This window comes from Lepidochelys olivacea (assembly GCF_965140295.1).
Source record: "Lepidochelys olivacea isolate rLepOli2 genome assembly, chromosome: 6".
NCBI lineage: Eukaryota > Metazoa > Chordata > Testudines > Cheloniidae > Lepidochelys > Lepidochelys olivacea.
In genome coordinates this window covers 101,124,551-101,140,753 of record NC_140416.1, presented here as the reverse complement: position 1 = coordinate 101,140,753, position 16,203 = coordinate 101,124,551, and the positions used below count along the sequence as shown (strand labels likewise).

General features: G+C 44.6%; 1 long non-coding RNA gene across 5 annotated transcripts in view; it reads right to left on the bottom strand.

Annotated features, from left to right (window-relative positions):
• LOC311522313 overlaps positions 1-16,203 on the bottom strand; it is a 74,760-nt gene that overhangs the window by 9,874 nt on the left and 48,683 nt on the right. For 3 of the 5 annotated variants that reach the window (XR_014712098.1, XR_014712099.1, XR_014712100.1), the window contains 2 exons: positions 2,860-2,985; positions 2,425-2,491 (listed from right to left, as the gene is read on the bottom strand). This is a non-coding gene — a long non-coding RNA (uncharacterized lncRNA). Of the gene's footprint in view, positions 1-2,424; positions 2,492-2,859; positions 2,986-9,906; positions 10,145-16,203 lie in introns of those variants that run through there. The other 2 variants (XR_014712102.1, XR_014712101.1) reach the window with 2 other exon arrangements.

Sequence of the window (16,203 nt, the reverse complement as noted above, 5' to 3'; positions counted from 1 at the left end):
TGCCCACTTTACAGATGGAAATATTGAGGTAGAGTGATTAAGTGACTTGCTCAAGGCCACAAAGCAACCATAGCAGTAGTAGAGCTGGGATTAGAACCCAGGACTTCTTCCCATTGGGCTGTGGTTTCTCTGCATCTTGTTACAGATGCAGCACAGAATGTCACCCAGAGAGTTTTCCAGTGCTGCTTTTTGGTTGCTTTTAGTGCATTTGATTTCAGATTAAAAATATATGCTTGGTTCTGTCCAGACACATCCATCCTCTGCCCCCAATCATGCCCAATATCCTCTATACTTGTCTGGTATTTGTAGCGGGTGTGGGATGTGGATCAAAACACGTGCGGGATTCTCCATGGCCATCTGCAGTATCTGTTTACACACCGTAGGTTAGGCAAGGCAAAAATCCATTCTGTGCCTCTTTGCACATCATGGAACCAGTGCAGGCTCGGCCCCCTCCAGTGTTTTGTGACTCTTCTTTTGTGAACTTTTTCTCAATATGGGCCTGATTCAAAACCCATTGATGTTAATGGGAGTTCTCCATTGACTTCCTTGGGGTTTGAATTAGGCCTTCTGTTATGTGTTCCTATCAAACAAAGTTTCTGCTCCTAATCTTCTTGCAGTCTCTGGGAGTTTTGCCATTGTCTTCACTGGGAGTAGGACTGGATCCAAGATGAGCAGAAATGAGGTGAATGAATAGTCTTCTTTTGCTAATTCCAGTCCTCTGTTAAGCTTCCAAAGTAATGCAGCTTGTAAAGAGGCATAAAGAACCGACTAATTTAGCAACAGTTACAATTATTCTAAATACATTCAATTTCATTGAAAGTTATCAAGATTCCATTTATTTGATTAAATAGGACTTGCTTTCTCTCTGAAAATGATTTATAATGTGTTTTTAATAGGAAGAGTTTCCAAAAGGCTTTAGGATGTCAAAAGCAGTGCTATTAATCTTTTTATTAGCATTTTAAAAAATGGCATGTGTTGCCTGATTGGTAGATATTTGTTAGCAGTCTCCTTTTCTACAGAGGATTATCACTTTGACCCCACTATTTTTTAGTATACTGTAGCTCTATAATTTTCATATAAAGGCCAGAATCTAATATCAGTTACAAAGTGGAGTTAGTCTGGATTAGAACTGGTGTGACCGAGAGTAGAATTTGGGTCAGTGTTTCAAAAGACTTCAGATGGCGGCTTCCTTTGTGTCCCATAGACAATTTTATCAGAAAATACGTTCACTTTTTCATGTAACTTCGCAGGTTTTTTTAATCTCAATAAAACAGCATTATTCCTTTAATTTAAAAAGAACACACAGAAAGCGCAATTTTTTTCTACGCACTGTGACAAAAAAAGAAATTCCAAGTAAAATTTAATATTAAGGTTCTATTTAGGAATGATGGGCCAAATTTAGCTTTCCGCTACACCACTCATTTCAATGGAGTTACTGCAGATTAACACCAGGGTAAATGACAACAGAATTTGGCCTGATATATTAATTTTTATGAAATCATTATTATATGCTGCTATATTTTAAATTTATCAGCAATGCATTTTATAATACCCTTTATGTTATAAAGTACATTGTTTATTTTTTGTAACAGACAATACATATAACCAGTTTCTATGAAGCACATTGGGGCTCAATCCTGCAGCCTTTGCTCATGTGATATGAGTAATTCTTACCCATACAATAGCAACACTGACTTCAATAGGTCTACTCATGTGAGTAGGGCTGGGCCTACAACCTTTACACAAAACTCCTATTGACTTCAATGAGAGTATTCACATGAGAAAGGCAAGCAAGACTTGGCCTTGAATAAGTTTTGCAGGCTTTGGCTCACAATATCAGTATGTTTAGTGCGTGATTTTAAATAGTTGTAAAACATGCTTTAAAATGCTAGATAATAACAAAAGTAAAGCATTTATAACTGGAAACTTCTTATAATGTATTACTAAAACTGTTTGAATATCCAAGGGTTTTCTACTGTAGCTCTGTGAAGTATTCATTATTGAAAATGTTTCTGCTCTACAACGGTTCTATAAAATACATGCCCTTTGCTACAAGCTGACAACACTTCAAGACCCTGAGGCCTGTGTGAGAGGCCGGGAGCTGTAACAGTAGAGGTACTGTGCACTGCTAGGCAGAAGCAAAAGAGGGGCACATAAAGATTAACAAAAAGGGCTTATTTGATGAGGCTGCAAAAGGTGGTGTCAGGCAGGGTCACAAAAATTAATATAAAAGTTAGAGCCTAGATTTCTAACACACACTTGCTTTTAAAAAATCAAGTGCCTGATCCCCACAATCCTTGCTCAGGCTGAGCTCTCAGGTCCTTAATTTGAAATTGTCAACATTATTCATTTGAGCCGAGATTGTCAAGCAGGAAAGCCTAAAATATACATTGCCGTAGATTGCCTCATAGCATCGATAAATACCTCTGGTAGGAAGAAACAAACAAACAAGAAAATCCCTGCAGGAACTGCTGTCAAATACAATTCAAACCTGTGTGAAAAAAGACAGCTTGCAGTTAGTCTTCCATTATTAAACCATGTGGATTAATAAAATATTATTAAAGTAGTGCCTAGAGATCCCAACCAAAATTGGGGCCCCATTGTATGAGGCACTGAACAAACATAAGAGACAGTTCCTGCCCCAAGGAGTTTACAGTCTCAATTGATGCCACAAAGGCAGTAGTATTATCATCATCTTCATTTCACAGATTGGGGGATTACCTGAGGCACAGAGAGATTAAGTAAATTGCACAGTGTAACACAGATAGTCTGTGGTTGATCTGGGAATTGAACCCACATAGCTTGAGTCCCAGGCCAGTACCTTAGGTGATTCTCCCTTTTAACTGGTATCTGTGTTACCTGGATTGAATGTCACTTCCAGTGTGCAAGCAGGCTGTCTGTTCTGGCAGTGGTTATTACTCTCCATGCACCATTGCAAGATGCCAGCATACACCCCTTCATGATACATCTGTTGTGAGTCCAAGCCTATGAACCAGTTTAAAAAGGGATGCATTTGACATGAAAAGGAGATGTATTAGAGTCAAAGTAGAGATTATCATTAGGGCCCTAGCACATTTACTGTCCATTTTGGTCAATTTCACGATCATAGGATTTTAAACATTGTAAATTTCTTGATTTCAGCTATTTAAATCTGAAATTTCACGGTGTTGTAATGGTAGGAGTCCTGCCCCAAACCGGAGTGGTGGAGGGGTCACAAGGTTACTGCAGAGGGGGTTGCGGTACTGCTACTCTCACTTCTGCACTGCTGCTGGGGGCAGCGCTGCTTTCAGAGCTGGGCAGCTGGAGAATGGCGGCTGCTGGCCGGGAGCCCAGCTGCAGCGCATGGTGTGGTATTGCCACCCTTACTTCTGCGCTGCTGCCTGCAGAGCTGGGCCGTCTATCTGGCCACCCAGTTCTGAAGGCAGCGTAGAAGTAAAGGTGGCAATACCATGACCCCCCCCTAAAATAACCTTGTGACCCCCCTGTGATTCCCTTTTGCATCAGGACCCCCAATTTGAGAAACGCTGGTCCCCCCCGGTGAAATCTGTATACTATAGGGTAAAAGCACACAAAAGACCAGATTTCACGGTCCATGATGTGTTTTTCATGGCCGTGAATTTGGCAGGGCCCTAATTATAATGCTGACAACTTCTGTAGTGATTTTATTCCAAGAATCACAAAGCACTTCATAAACATTAGTAGATTAAGCCTCACTTAAGTAAATGTCATTGTCCCATTTTAGAAAGGGGGAAACGGAGGCACAAAGAGGTTGGCCAAGAATATGCAAAAAAGTCTGGGACTGAGCTAGGAATAGACCATGGATCTCCTGTTTGCTGGGCCTGTGTGTTAACCACAAGGCAGCCTCTAAATATACAAGCTGTAACCACGAAATTACTGCAGCTTCAGGCAAGAATCAACTGCCCCATCTTGTTTCTGTTGAGATCCTGCAGTTAAGGAAGTTAGTCTACATTTGTGTTTACTAGCTAACATTCCCCAAATCATATATGTAAAGTACATATCAGTACATACCATATTTTGGTTAAAAATTATGATAAATATTAGCATGCATGTGACATGCTGTGGTGATAGGTATTCTAAATCAGGAAAATAAATGTTAACATTTGAAAATTCAATATAAAGAGAATACATGCATGTATACTTAGATTTTTTCCAAATCTACCCTGTGATGGAGTGTGATCCCCACACTCACCCTGAAAGGATTCATGTAGGCTACATGGGCCAATTAACCTGTTAGGCTGCAAGCTGGGGGATACTTAGGCTGAGAAGAGAGCCCTAATTAAAGGATGCTCACATGAGCAGGAACAGGTGGGGCTTCTATAAAACCAGGGAGATGCTAGCAGGGAAGAGGGTTGCAGTCACTAACTCTGGGACAAGAGAGAAAGGAGGATTTAGATCCAGAAGGAGAGGTTTGGCTAGAAGGGCGGAGAATGTGGTCATGGGATGGGCAAGGTAGGAAGTAGTCCAGGGGAGTGGCAGGTTGCCTTCACTGCTGGAGATAGAGCCCTGGACTGGAACCCAGAGTAGAGGGTGAGTCTGGGTTCCCCTACCAGTCACTGAGTGACTGGCATAGTGTGGGCAGTGAACTTGGAGGCTGTCTGGAGCCATGCGTTCTAGCCATGTAGGAAGTGGCTTTGCCAGAACAGTGAACTTAAGGGCTGCGTGTGACAGTGAGGAAAATTGTGATAGTACCCCAGAAGGGGAGGACTTTTGTGACTTTGCTGGAAGGCTAAACCATGAGTGTGAGGCATTGCAGCTCCTGAGGTACAAGAGAGGGGCTGGGGACTGAGAGAGCAAGGCAATGGGCTGAGGAACCTCAAGAAGAGGATGTCAGGCTGAAAGAGCTAATCCTTAGACGTGGCCAGAAGGAAGCCCTCCGGCAGTGAGTAGAGCATCCTGTGACATACCCTTTTCTAGGCAGTTTGTAAGGTTTGCTTAAATGCATTAGGTTACATTTGGGTAAAATATAAACAATTTACCTAATTCTGTAAAGAAGCTTAACCAACTAACAAATTAATATTTTGATACTTAAATTAAAAAAAACCCAACCTTTCGCACAGCAACCCTCTACCTTACTCCTAGCTCCCTGAAGAGGTTGTGACTTGCACAGCATACACCATACGCAGGAGTGTGGAGTATCCCCCTTCAGAGGATACCCATGCTCGCCAGCACTCGGGGAGACAGAGTGAAGACAGCTAGCTTCAGCAATGTTACTGAGCATACACAGTCTGTGTGAGCATGCTCAGGAAAAGCCAAGCAGCAAATCTGCGGGGGCATGTGACCCTGCATGGCCACCTGCCCATGCATTGCCAGTGTTGCAGAGCTCCGTTTTAGCTAGATAGAAAGCTACTTACCTGGCTCTATTTAAAGTGCAGAAAGGCACTTTGGGTTGGGCCCGCTAATGGTGCGTTGGGCTTTTCCTGCGACTTTTATGAAGTCTGAGGATCGTTATTTTCACAGAACAGTTGTTCAGGCAGAATTCATCCCCCTCTCACTCTAATCTTAGTGTGGAATTCTCTGTCTCCACCAGCACAAGGGTAGGCAATGCAGCCCTTCCAAGATGACTTTTCCAGCCTAGTGGGAGCTTCTGTGACACTGAATCCGTCCGTGTCACAGATCTCATTGTCCTTCCTGGACCTGTCCCAATCTATCTATCAATGGTATGTCTACGCTGCAGACGCGGGGTGTGATGGCAGCTTAAGTATACACACCTGATCCAGCTTTCATCTAGCTAGGTTAGGTACCAGAGCAGCGAGAAGCAGCAGCGCAGGCCGCAGTGTGGGCTAGCGGCCCAAGTAATGCCCCAGGTTGCTAGGTGGGTTTGTACAGCTCCTGCTGAAGCCCGTGCTGCTGTGGCTTCATTGGTCCAGTCTGAACTAGGTAAATTAAAGCTGGCTTGGGTCTGTATACACACCTGATGATAGTGGAGTAGATACCTTATGTTCTTAGGTGATGCCCATCACTATGGTGCCTGAGTGCCTTCTCCTCCTGCCCGCACAACCCCACCTCTGTGCAAGTGTTGCAGGGAGCCTGACACCAATGTGACACTCATAGTATGCATCAGGGGCCATTAAATTCGCTGTCAGTTGTTTGAATAAATTGTATAAAATACAGACCTAGCCTTGGCTGTGCAAGGATTGCAGGACTGAGCTTTAAGTCCAAAGGCACTGCAAAAAATAAATACCACACGGTGGAATAAATTACTCTCATTTCCCTAAAGTGACTAGTATTTGAGGTCCAAAATGCCTGATCCAGTATATTCCAGGTAAAGTGGCTCTGGGAGGGTCTTAATAGTTACTTACTAGAAGGGTATTTAAAAGGGTATTCACTCTTCTTTTAGTCAATAGCAGCCCCTTACATTTTCTGAGCTTGATGGGAGCACTGCATTACACCTCATTATGCGGCCATGTTGCACTATTTTCCACGCGACCTGCAGCCAGGAAGATACATTAAGGCAGCCGTAGCTTCTATTAAACCCACTGCAAAAATCCAAACTAATTACAGTATCTTAAATAAGGATCACTAATTTCCTTATTAACCATGCTACTTAAATAGCCAACTTAAAATATATTTATTGTGGCTAAACAAGTAACACCTGTACATACCTGTTTAGCCATAAAAATATATATTTTAAATTGGCTATTTAAGTATCCTGGTAACTACATGTACAGCAGTGACTTGCAGTAAGTGTTAAATCATTATCCTAGTCAATTTAGTGACCTCAATGGGAGTGGGTTTTGGTCCCTATTGCAGTGATCACCTAGACTGCCCATAATTACCATAATGTTTACATGGATATAATATGGAATGCTAGGGATTGTTTGAGTTTTCCTTAATATGGATCCAACTGTACCCTTAACCTCAGTGAGATAAACAAACATGAATTAAGGGGAATCGTACAGACAAAAAGGATGAGTCTGCAAGGTGTGGAGTGCCTTCAAATCCCACTGACTTTATTGGGAGCTGGAGGGGTTTCTCAGCACCTTGTAGGATCAAGGACGGAGCAAGGGCATAGTATATTTTTGTCATTTATGTACTCTTAAGTATTGTAAATACCGGTTAGTGATACGTAGATGTTCTTAGGATAGGATGTGTGTGCATTGCAGCAATTCAGCAGAGGGAGTTAGAGGGTAACTTGTAGCTAAGTAGACTGTGGCAATGGGTTCAGGCTGCATAATTAATTAAGGGAGGTACTCCTGCAAGTGAGCCTGCGGAGGCTTTGAATTCCCCACCTGGGCTCCAGGGAGCTCAGTGCTGGAGCCCTCTGTTTGTAAGCTATCGACTGAGAGAAAGCCACTTTCCTTCTGTTTAGCTTATAGTTTGTCTGACTGTTTGTTTGAGACACTCTGTCTCTCATCCTCACAGCTTTGTCTGTCAGTAGTTTGCACAGAGTTCCAGCACTTAGCTACCTGAGGCATGGGTGGAGAATTAAAAACCTTGGGCCCTTTAAGCATGGAACCTCGGCCTATTGCCATGTTCTGCCTGACTATTTACCTTCTTACGCTCTTAGTCGCTCACTCCAATGAATACACGTTTTGCCAGCGCCATTTAGGTACCAGACTGTGAAAATGTAATCCATATTTCCTTTCAGGATATCCCATTTGCAGATGCAAACAGGCATAGGGTAACAAACTGGATACTGTATTTTATGGACCACTGGTCTCCACTGGTTAGAATCAGAGCTATTCAGCTGTGATCCATATGCATTATACTGCTAACAGCCAACAAAGATGCTCTTTTAGTTCAAGTGGTACGGACTGTGCTTGTCGAACAGGAAGATGTGGGTTCTAATCTTGCTTTCTCCATGGCCGCAGTATGCAGAAGAAAATCAGAGAGAGGTGTCCACAGATTGGTTATAATCTGAATGTGCAACACAAATTGGGCAAGTAGGGTAAGAACCCATTTGGCTCCTTATATAACGGTGTGCATGTATGGATATGGGTGAGATGAATGTTTCTTGTTTGTTTTGGTGTATAACTCTGCATATGCATACACAAGCACCAAGTCTGGGCTCTGGGCATCTTTGCCAAAATTATAAACACAAGCAGATCAAACCCCAAATAATAAAAAAAAGAAACCACAATAAAATCCAACCCAGATAGTAACTTCCTCCCTCATAAATGACAACCTCTATTGTGCCTTTTCCTCCCCCCAAAGCCTAGATCAATAGATAGATCTCAGAGCAGTCCTGAAATTTAGAGGTTTGGGCTATTTTGGAATGAGGCCTGGAGCAGCTTCCGAAGTCAGGATCCCTCATGGAGAGCGCCATGCTGACAGTGCCGCCTTATGTACTCCAGCTCAAGCACCTCTGCTGATCACAACGCTGAGAGTACAGCACCTGTACTCATCTCTCAAGCAGGAAAGTACCAGGCTATTTAGGGCTTTATAGGTCAAACCCAACATCTTAATAATAATTAACTCTCTTCTGTAGATCTCAAGGTGCTGCACAAAGGCGGGGGGAAGTATTGTTATCCCCATTTTATAGCTGGGGAAACTGAGGTGAGGGCAACAGACTGGTGGCCGACCTAACTCTATTGACTCCTATCCCAGTGCCCTATCCGCTTGACCATGCTTTCTCCCCTCAGGATATTTAACCCATAGAAAATGGACGATACATAAATAATTGTGCTGTAACCTATCTATCTGTCCATTTTCTATATCTATAGAAATTCAGTCAGCTTTCTCAAAATGTAGTAATCCTCACTACTAGGACTGGTCGTTACACAGCTGCTTTTAAATCTTAATGACTACAAAGGATTCTTCCTTAAAATATACAAATTAAAAAAAAATCCTTCCTTATGAAACCTACCCTTTGTAGCTCCATTTATTATGAAATGAAGGTAGCTTGCAAAAATTGCAGTCACAAGGTGCAATGATAAAGAGAATGCCTTAGCACTGTGGCTTGAATCTATTTTTGGTGCATAGAAAGTACAGTCATAATCACCTAGAATAGGTTCAGTATAAATGAGGTGTCACTGCAGAATATCAGCTGTAACAACCCAGGGCATTTCAACCTGGGCTGGGGGTCTACTCTGGTGCCTTAGCCATTCATCTGAACATTCACATAGAACATGTAATCAGTAGTGGTTAATGCTGACAGATATTTGGGCCTGTGCCACTATCACGCATCAAATCTAAACACACCTCCGGTTCCACAACACATCTGATACAATTATACTATCAGTTCAGATCATCTGCAGTTACAGCATATTTCACATTTCTAGTAACACTGTTTCCCCCCACCCCCATGAAGCCATATTTAAACCGCACTGATTCAATACAAGTAGCTATATTTGTAGTACCATGCACAGAGTGTGAACCATTGCACCATTATTTAAAGAGCCAAACGGGTTCTTACCTTACTTGCCCAATTTGTGTTGCACATTCAGAATATAACCAATCCGTGGACAGTGAAGTGATGCTAATGCAAGTCAGGTGGCTAACTCTCCCCCATAACTCACTGAAGATTCAGCCCAAGACACCCTGTCAATTCTGCATTGAAAGCATATTAAAAATTCACTTAATCTGCATGTGGTTATTGCACCACCAGATTTATTATAGATATTAAGCCTGTAACTCCAAATAAAAAAAAAAAAACAAACAAACCTGTGAACTCAAACAAAGCCTTTTAATAAAATCTTGTCAAATAAAAACTTCAAACTCAGGTTAATCTGCTGAGATGCAGCATTTCTCCACTGGGGTTGTGACTGGTGTGCATTACAATTGGCTCTGCACCTTGACCAGAGTGTCCACCCAACCTGGTATGACTGAACTTTATTTTCATTTGTAGCTACAAGTATTGTAAGATCAACATTCATTTTTCTATTAGGAAAAGAAAATCTCTATGAGGAGCCATGAGGTTAAGAATTCTAACTAAAAATGTTTTACCTTCAAACTGTTCAAGTGGTTAATCCCCAGCTCTTGTTGTTTCTATTAAAATATTCAGCTCCACTGGAATCCTCCTGCTTTGCTTGGTTATTTTTTCTGCACGTTGTATCAGGGTGAGCTTGATCGTGCAGTTTTCACAGGCCCGTAGTCAGAGTGTGTTGCATGCAACAAGGACCTCACATTGAGACCCAGTAGATCAGCTATCCTGAGTAGCTCATTGCAAATAAACAATGCAACTGCACCAACTACCTACGTGTAGGTCCTATTGCTGCCTCCCAGAAAGAAGCCTGAAAGGACAATAACAAATTCAGCTGGAGATTATGGGTAAAATTCTGAAGTACTTAAGTGATTTAGGTGCCTAAATACCATTGAATTTTGATGGGATTTGGACACTTTAAAAACTTTTATTCTGAGGTTAGCATCCTTGACTGTCCTCCGGACTGTCCTGTCCCAAGGGCCAGAGGGCAGAGCTTAACCCTCTGGCATTCACAGGAGGTTTGGGCCTCTGAACCAACAGATGTCACATGGTCTTCAGGGAAATCCTATAGATCTCTGAAGCAGACAGTCTCTGATTCATGGCTCTCTCAGTAGGAGCCATGTTGTGCCTTAGCAGTTACTTCCAAACCCTGCCCTCTCATGGGGCATTCAGTCTGCAAAGAGGTTCATTACATAAAGTAACACACCCTGTGACGTGCAGAATGGGGACAATGATACTGCAGAAAGTGGCTTTGCCCTCTCGATGTCTGCACAACGTGCAGTGCCTATGTAGGGCTTCTGTGTGATAGGTAGCACTGCAGGAGCTGGGGAATTACTCTCAAGCCCTGCTGCTTCTCCTTCATCATGCTTACCAGTAGGGACTCTCCTCCATGCAGGAAAGTGGTGGGATGATAGGGGACCATGCACTTACCTGTGTGAACACTCTAGAGGCACAAGTACAGAGTCATAAAACAAAATAAAGCAAAATTGGTATCAAACAAAAGCCTTTTCTTCCCAGAATGGGAGACAATCCGGCACAAAGTCAGGTGGTTTCCCGAGAGGCCAGAGACACGAACAGAGAATGATACCCCTTAGTCAATCAGGGAAAGCACCAAATCACAAGTAAAAGAATTATGTACTGTGGTGATTGGTTCCCTAGAACTACAACAACAGACAGATGTATGTATGGAACATCTAGTGGCCTGAAGAGATCAAACCCATCATGTGACCAGAGAGCACTGAAGGAATTACAGTGCTTTGGTTAAACACTGAGCAGTTACCCTTGGCACTTCCTGAACACATGCATACACAAATAAACCAGCATTCAACCACAACTGCACTCACACTCAACTGAAAAAAAATCCCCACGGTACACAAGATTAAAGCCAAACCAAACGGATCTTTGAGTTTAGTTTTTTTTAAGCTTTCTGTCCCCACCTTTTTTTTTAATTGCTTTAGGAATTGGTTTCTTTAGTTTATCCCATAGTCCTCACTCATTGAGCTACCCTAAAGTATTAACAGAATAAACATATAAACCCAAATTAATCCTTGGTGTAACTCCATTGAATTTGGCTTGTTTTCCTTTTTGTTCCTCAGCCAGAGGAGCTGGAGGGTGTGGTAAGCATTCGGTCATGCAAAGAATGTGTGTCTGTGTAAAGTGATACCAATTAAATGTGATATTTTTAACAATAATAAAATGTCTTGTGTTGAAGGCATTGGACTGGGGTTCAGGAGATGAGAGTTCATTTCCTGACTCTGCCACAGACTCCCTGTGTGACCCTGAGCACATCACTTTGTACCTCAGTTCTCATCTGGAAAATGGGGTGTGACAGGGTTGGGCCAGATGGCTATAGGAGAGTAATAGAAGACAGATATATTAGCCCCAGGCTAAGTAGGTCCCTTTTCCCTGAGTAAGGTAACAGAGAAGGTTTTTTTTTTTGTTTTTTTTTTTCTCCCAAATTTTAGAACCATTGCAATGTTTTATTAGGCATACTGAGAATGCTGCTACAAAATGGTTATCAAATACACTCCTGTAATACAAAGCATTGTTTCTTGGGGTATTAAATGCATTAAGCACTATTTATGTTTATGGAAACATCTGCGCACAGTAACATCTTTATTGTGACAGGGTTGGGACGGATGGCTACAGGAGAGTAATAGAAGGCAGATATATTAGCCCCAGGCTAAGTAGGTCCCTTTTCCCTGAGTAAGGTAACAGAGAAGGTTCCAGAACAATGAGGAGCCTTCTGGAGACAATTAAGACAGGCTGATTAGAACACCTGCAGCCAATCAAGAAGCTGGTAGAATCAATTAAGGCAGGCTAATCAGGGCACCTGGGTTTTAAAAGGAGCTCACTTCAGTTTGTGGTGCATGTGTAAGGAGCTCGGAGCAAGAGGCACTAGGAGCTGAGAGTGAGAATGCATACTGTTGGAGGACTGAGGCGTACAAGCATTATCAGACACCAGGAGGAAGGTCCTATGGTGAGGATAAAGAAGGTGTTGGGAGGAGGCCATGGGGAAGTAACCCAGGGAGTTGAAGCTGTCGCACAGCTGTTCCAGGAGGCACTCTAGACAGCTGCATTCCACAGGGCCCTGGGCTGGAACCCGGAGTAGAGGGCGGGCTCGGGTTCCCCCCAAATCCTCCCAACTCCTGCTCAGACACAGGAGGAGTCAACCTGGACTGTGGGTTCAGAAAAACGGCGAAGCTAAGGGCTGCCGTGAAGCTCCAAGGCGAGCAAATCCGCCAATAAGCGCAAGACCCACCGAGGTAGAGCAGGAACTTTGTCCCGGGGGTAATAATACTTCTTTTCTCCCATCCTTTGTCTGTTTTATCTACTTAGAACGTAATCTCTTTGGAGCAGGAATTGTTTCTAGCTGTCTGTTTAGAGAGTGTGTATTAGAGCACAACTGTGATATCACTTGGGGTCTCCAGGTTATTTTGTGATACAAGATTGGGGAAAGCAGAGGGAGGTGTTTGAAAGAAGGAGATAAAGATTCAAGTGAAAATAATAGCAAAATGCAGGGTTGGGCCCAAACTGCAAATTCAAATCTGGACCTGATTTTAAGATGTTTGGATCTAGCATTTTGGTACAGCCTATTGTTGGAATAAGAGCAGACAATGAAATTTTGAACATGACCCCACTTCCATACACCCTCAAGCTTTTCAGGTGTTCAAATCCTGGGGGCTTGGTTTGGTTTGAACAAAATAGAGGAGAAGTTCCAGTCTGAAGAACAGAGTGAAATTTGCTCCATCCAACCAAGCTCCCCAGATTTCCTCCCTAAACCAGGGAGCAGTAAAAGCTAGGGAGATTAATGTGAAAGCATTGTCACACAATTGGTAAGAACGTCCTTAGGGCTATAAGGAGAGCATATTAGACATGAATTCACAAGACAACACAGGAGCGAGCCTCCTAACCTGGGTAGATAGACTTGTGCTAGTTTGGCTTGAACTAACATGTTAAAAATAGGAGGGTGGATGTTGTGGCTTGGGCAACAGCTTGCCAGTTTCTGCCTGAGCTACAAAATCCAGAATGCTATTTTCAGCACGCTAGCTAGTGCAAGTCTGTCTACCTGGGCTGGGAGGCTCACTCCCAGCTGCAGTGTGGACATACTGTCCTTGTCTGAGCATGGCACAAGGGCTTGCACTGAGATCACTTCTGAGAAGAGAGCCAGGCAAGGGTCCGAGGTGGAAGGCCCGTCCTAGATTTAGCAGGTTCCTGTATGAAGTAACAGATGTAGGTTCTTGTCTGCTCTCTTACAGCCTATACTCAGGGCCCCCACACCTCTGAGTTACCCATGACCTTCCCAACCCCTGTGTGCCTCCCCTGCTAATTTGGGTGGCTCTTTGGTTTCTGATGAGTGTCCTACATGGACTGGGAAGTCAAGAGAAGCTGACATGCAATTTTCCAAACATGGAGCAGGAGACAGCCATTAGGGAATTCAGCTTCTGCCACAAACCACTGGCACCAGCATCAGACAAGCCTACGGATGGGGGACTGGAGTGACACTTTGGCTGGCAGACTAAGTATGGCACCTTATGTAGCTGCTTAGGTGGCATAAGTCTGTTGTATTCAGGCAGCAGCACGGTTGAGTCATTTGAGTTATACAGATGAAGTAACATTATTGCTACCGGAGGAAGCCCCTTTACAAATATAATAGAACATTTCTTCTACTATTGAGCATTACCAGGCCTAAAGCAACCCCTGCTCTCGTCTTAAAACCTCTTCTAAGTCAAATAATAAGGCAATAGGAGCAAATCCCAGCAGCAGGGAAAGTTAATGCTGCTATTACACAAAGCAGCACCAACAGTTTCCATGATGTTCAGAGTCCGATGCTGGAACCAAGTTTACTTTATAATGAAACAGCTGTGGATAATTCTCCTTCACCTTGGCAATGGGCCATATAATGGGCATTACTGTGATTTCATTGCTCTTTCACATGACCAACTAGCTGTACCGTGAATCAAAACCCTGGATCCAAGCACACCCAAAGATTTTGTGTATGTAAGATAGAGAGAGAGAGAAATCTGCCTTTCCCTGGAGCATGATGACCAGTTTTCATGGAAATGGGGTTTGAATTCTTTAGTGGTAGGCAACACTAATATTTTAGCCCCACAGTTTCTATAAGTAAGTTTATTTTGGTGGAAGCAATATTGCTGGTTGTCTTTCAGAGTGGTGTGTTACATAAAGTGGTTGCTAAAGATTGTGGATTGGCTTTAATCTGTAATCCTCTATTAATTCATAGGCATAGAAAGTATGAAACTGGATATACCAAGCCTTTGTGGCTCCCTACAGGATGCCCTGAGGCCCTACTATGCCCTGTTCTGGAAAGCAGCGAAATGACAGGAGAGGAACAGCAAAGGTGGTTCCTCCAGGCTGCCTAGAGAGGCCTCATGAAAGCAGACAATCAGAGCCAAGTAGGCTTAGAAAAAAAGGAGCTGCCAGGCCTTAACTTCTCAGTTTTTGGCAGGGACCAGAGTAGGGTTGCCAGGTGTCTGGTTTTTGACTGGAACACCCGGCCGAAAAAGGACCCTGGTGGCTGTGGTCGGCACCGCCAATTGGACCATTAAAAGTCCAGTCGGCGGTACAGCAGGGGCGCCAGGGCTAAGGCAGGCTCCCCTGCCTGCCCTAGCTCCACACAACTCTTGGAAGTGGCTACTAGGTCCCTACGCACTGGGGCAGTCAAGAAGGCTGTGCGCGCTGCTCCCGGCCCTAGTACCGGCTCCACAGCTCCCATTGGCTGGGAACAGCGACCAATGGGAGCTGCGGCGGTGGCATCTGTGGTCACAAGGGCAGTGCGTGGCGCTTCCCTGGCTGCCTATGCTTCTAGGGGCTGCAGGGACCCGGTGGCCACTTCCTGGGAGCCGAGGTAAACACCGCTGGGACCCCACACCCCAAACCCCCTCCCCCATCCCGGAGGCCCCTCCTGCACCCCAAACCCCTCATCCCCATCCCCACCCCAGAGCCCACACCCCCAGCTGGAGCCCTCACCACCCCAACCCCATACCCTAGCCCAGAGCCCCCTCCTGCACCCCAACCCCCTCATCCTTGGCCCCACCCCGGAGCCTGCACCCCCAGCTGGAGTCTTCACCACCCCCCTGCACCCCAACCCCCTGACCCAGCCCAGAACCCCCTTCCACACCCTGAACCCCTCATTTCTGACCCCACCCAGAGCCCACACCCCAGCCCAGAGCTCTTTCCCACACCCCTCATCCCTGGCCCCATCCCAGAACCTGCGGCCCCAGCCTTCACCCCGTTCCTGCACCCCAACCACCTGGCCCAGCCTGGTGGAGGAGAGCAAGTGACGGAGGGAGGGGGGATGAAGTGAGTGGGGGCAGGGCCTTGGAGAAGGGGTGGGGCAGGGATAGGGCCTCTGGGCAGAGGGCGGGGCAGGGGTGTTCAGTTTTGTGTGATTACAAAGCTGCCACCTGTAGACCAGAGGGGCAAGGTGGGGCTGTTCCTCTCTGTTCAAAGGAGCTTGAGGGGGTAGCCAGAGTTTGGGTCTGGCTGCATTTTGCATAGGTGGGTTTGCAGGGGGAGAAAGGACTGAAGAACCTTAATCCTGAGATAAGAGTGACGCTAAAGGGGCCAGATAGGATGAGGTCCAGGAAAGAAGCGCTAATGAACTGAAGTGGAGCAGCATGTGGCTGCTGTGTATGGGTCCTTGGACTGGAGTCCAGAGTAATGGGCAGGCCTGTGTCCCCCCACCAGCCACAGTGGCATAAATCACAAAAAGGGGACGGCTTATTTGAGAGCCCAAACAAAAGGCTGAATTTAAAGAGCTCAGAGCTGTGGCTGAAGACCCAAGTGAGAGCAACGAGAGT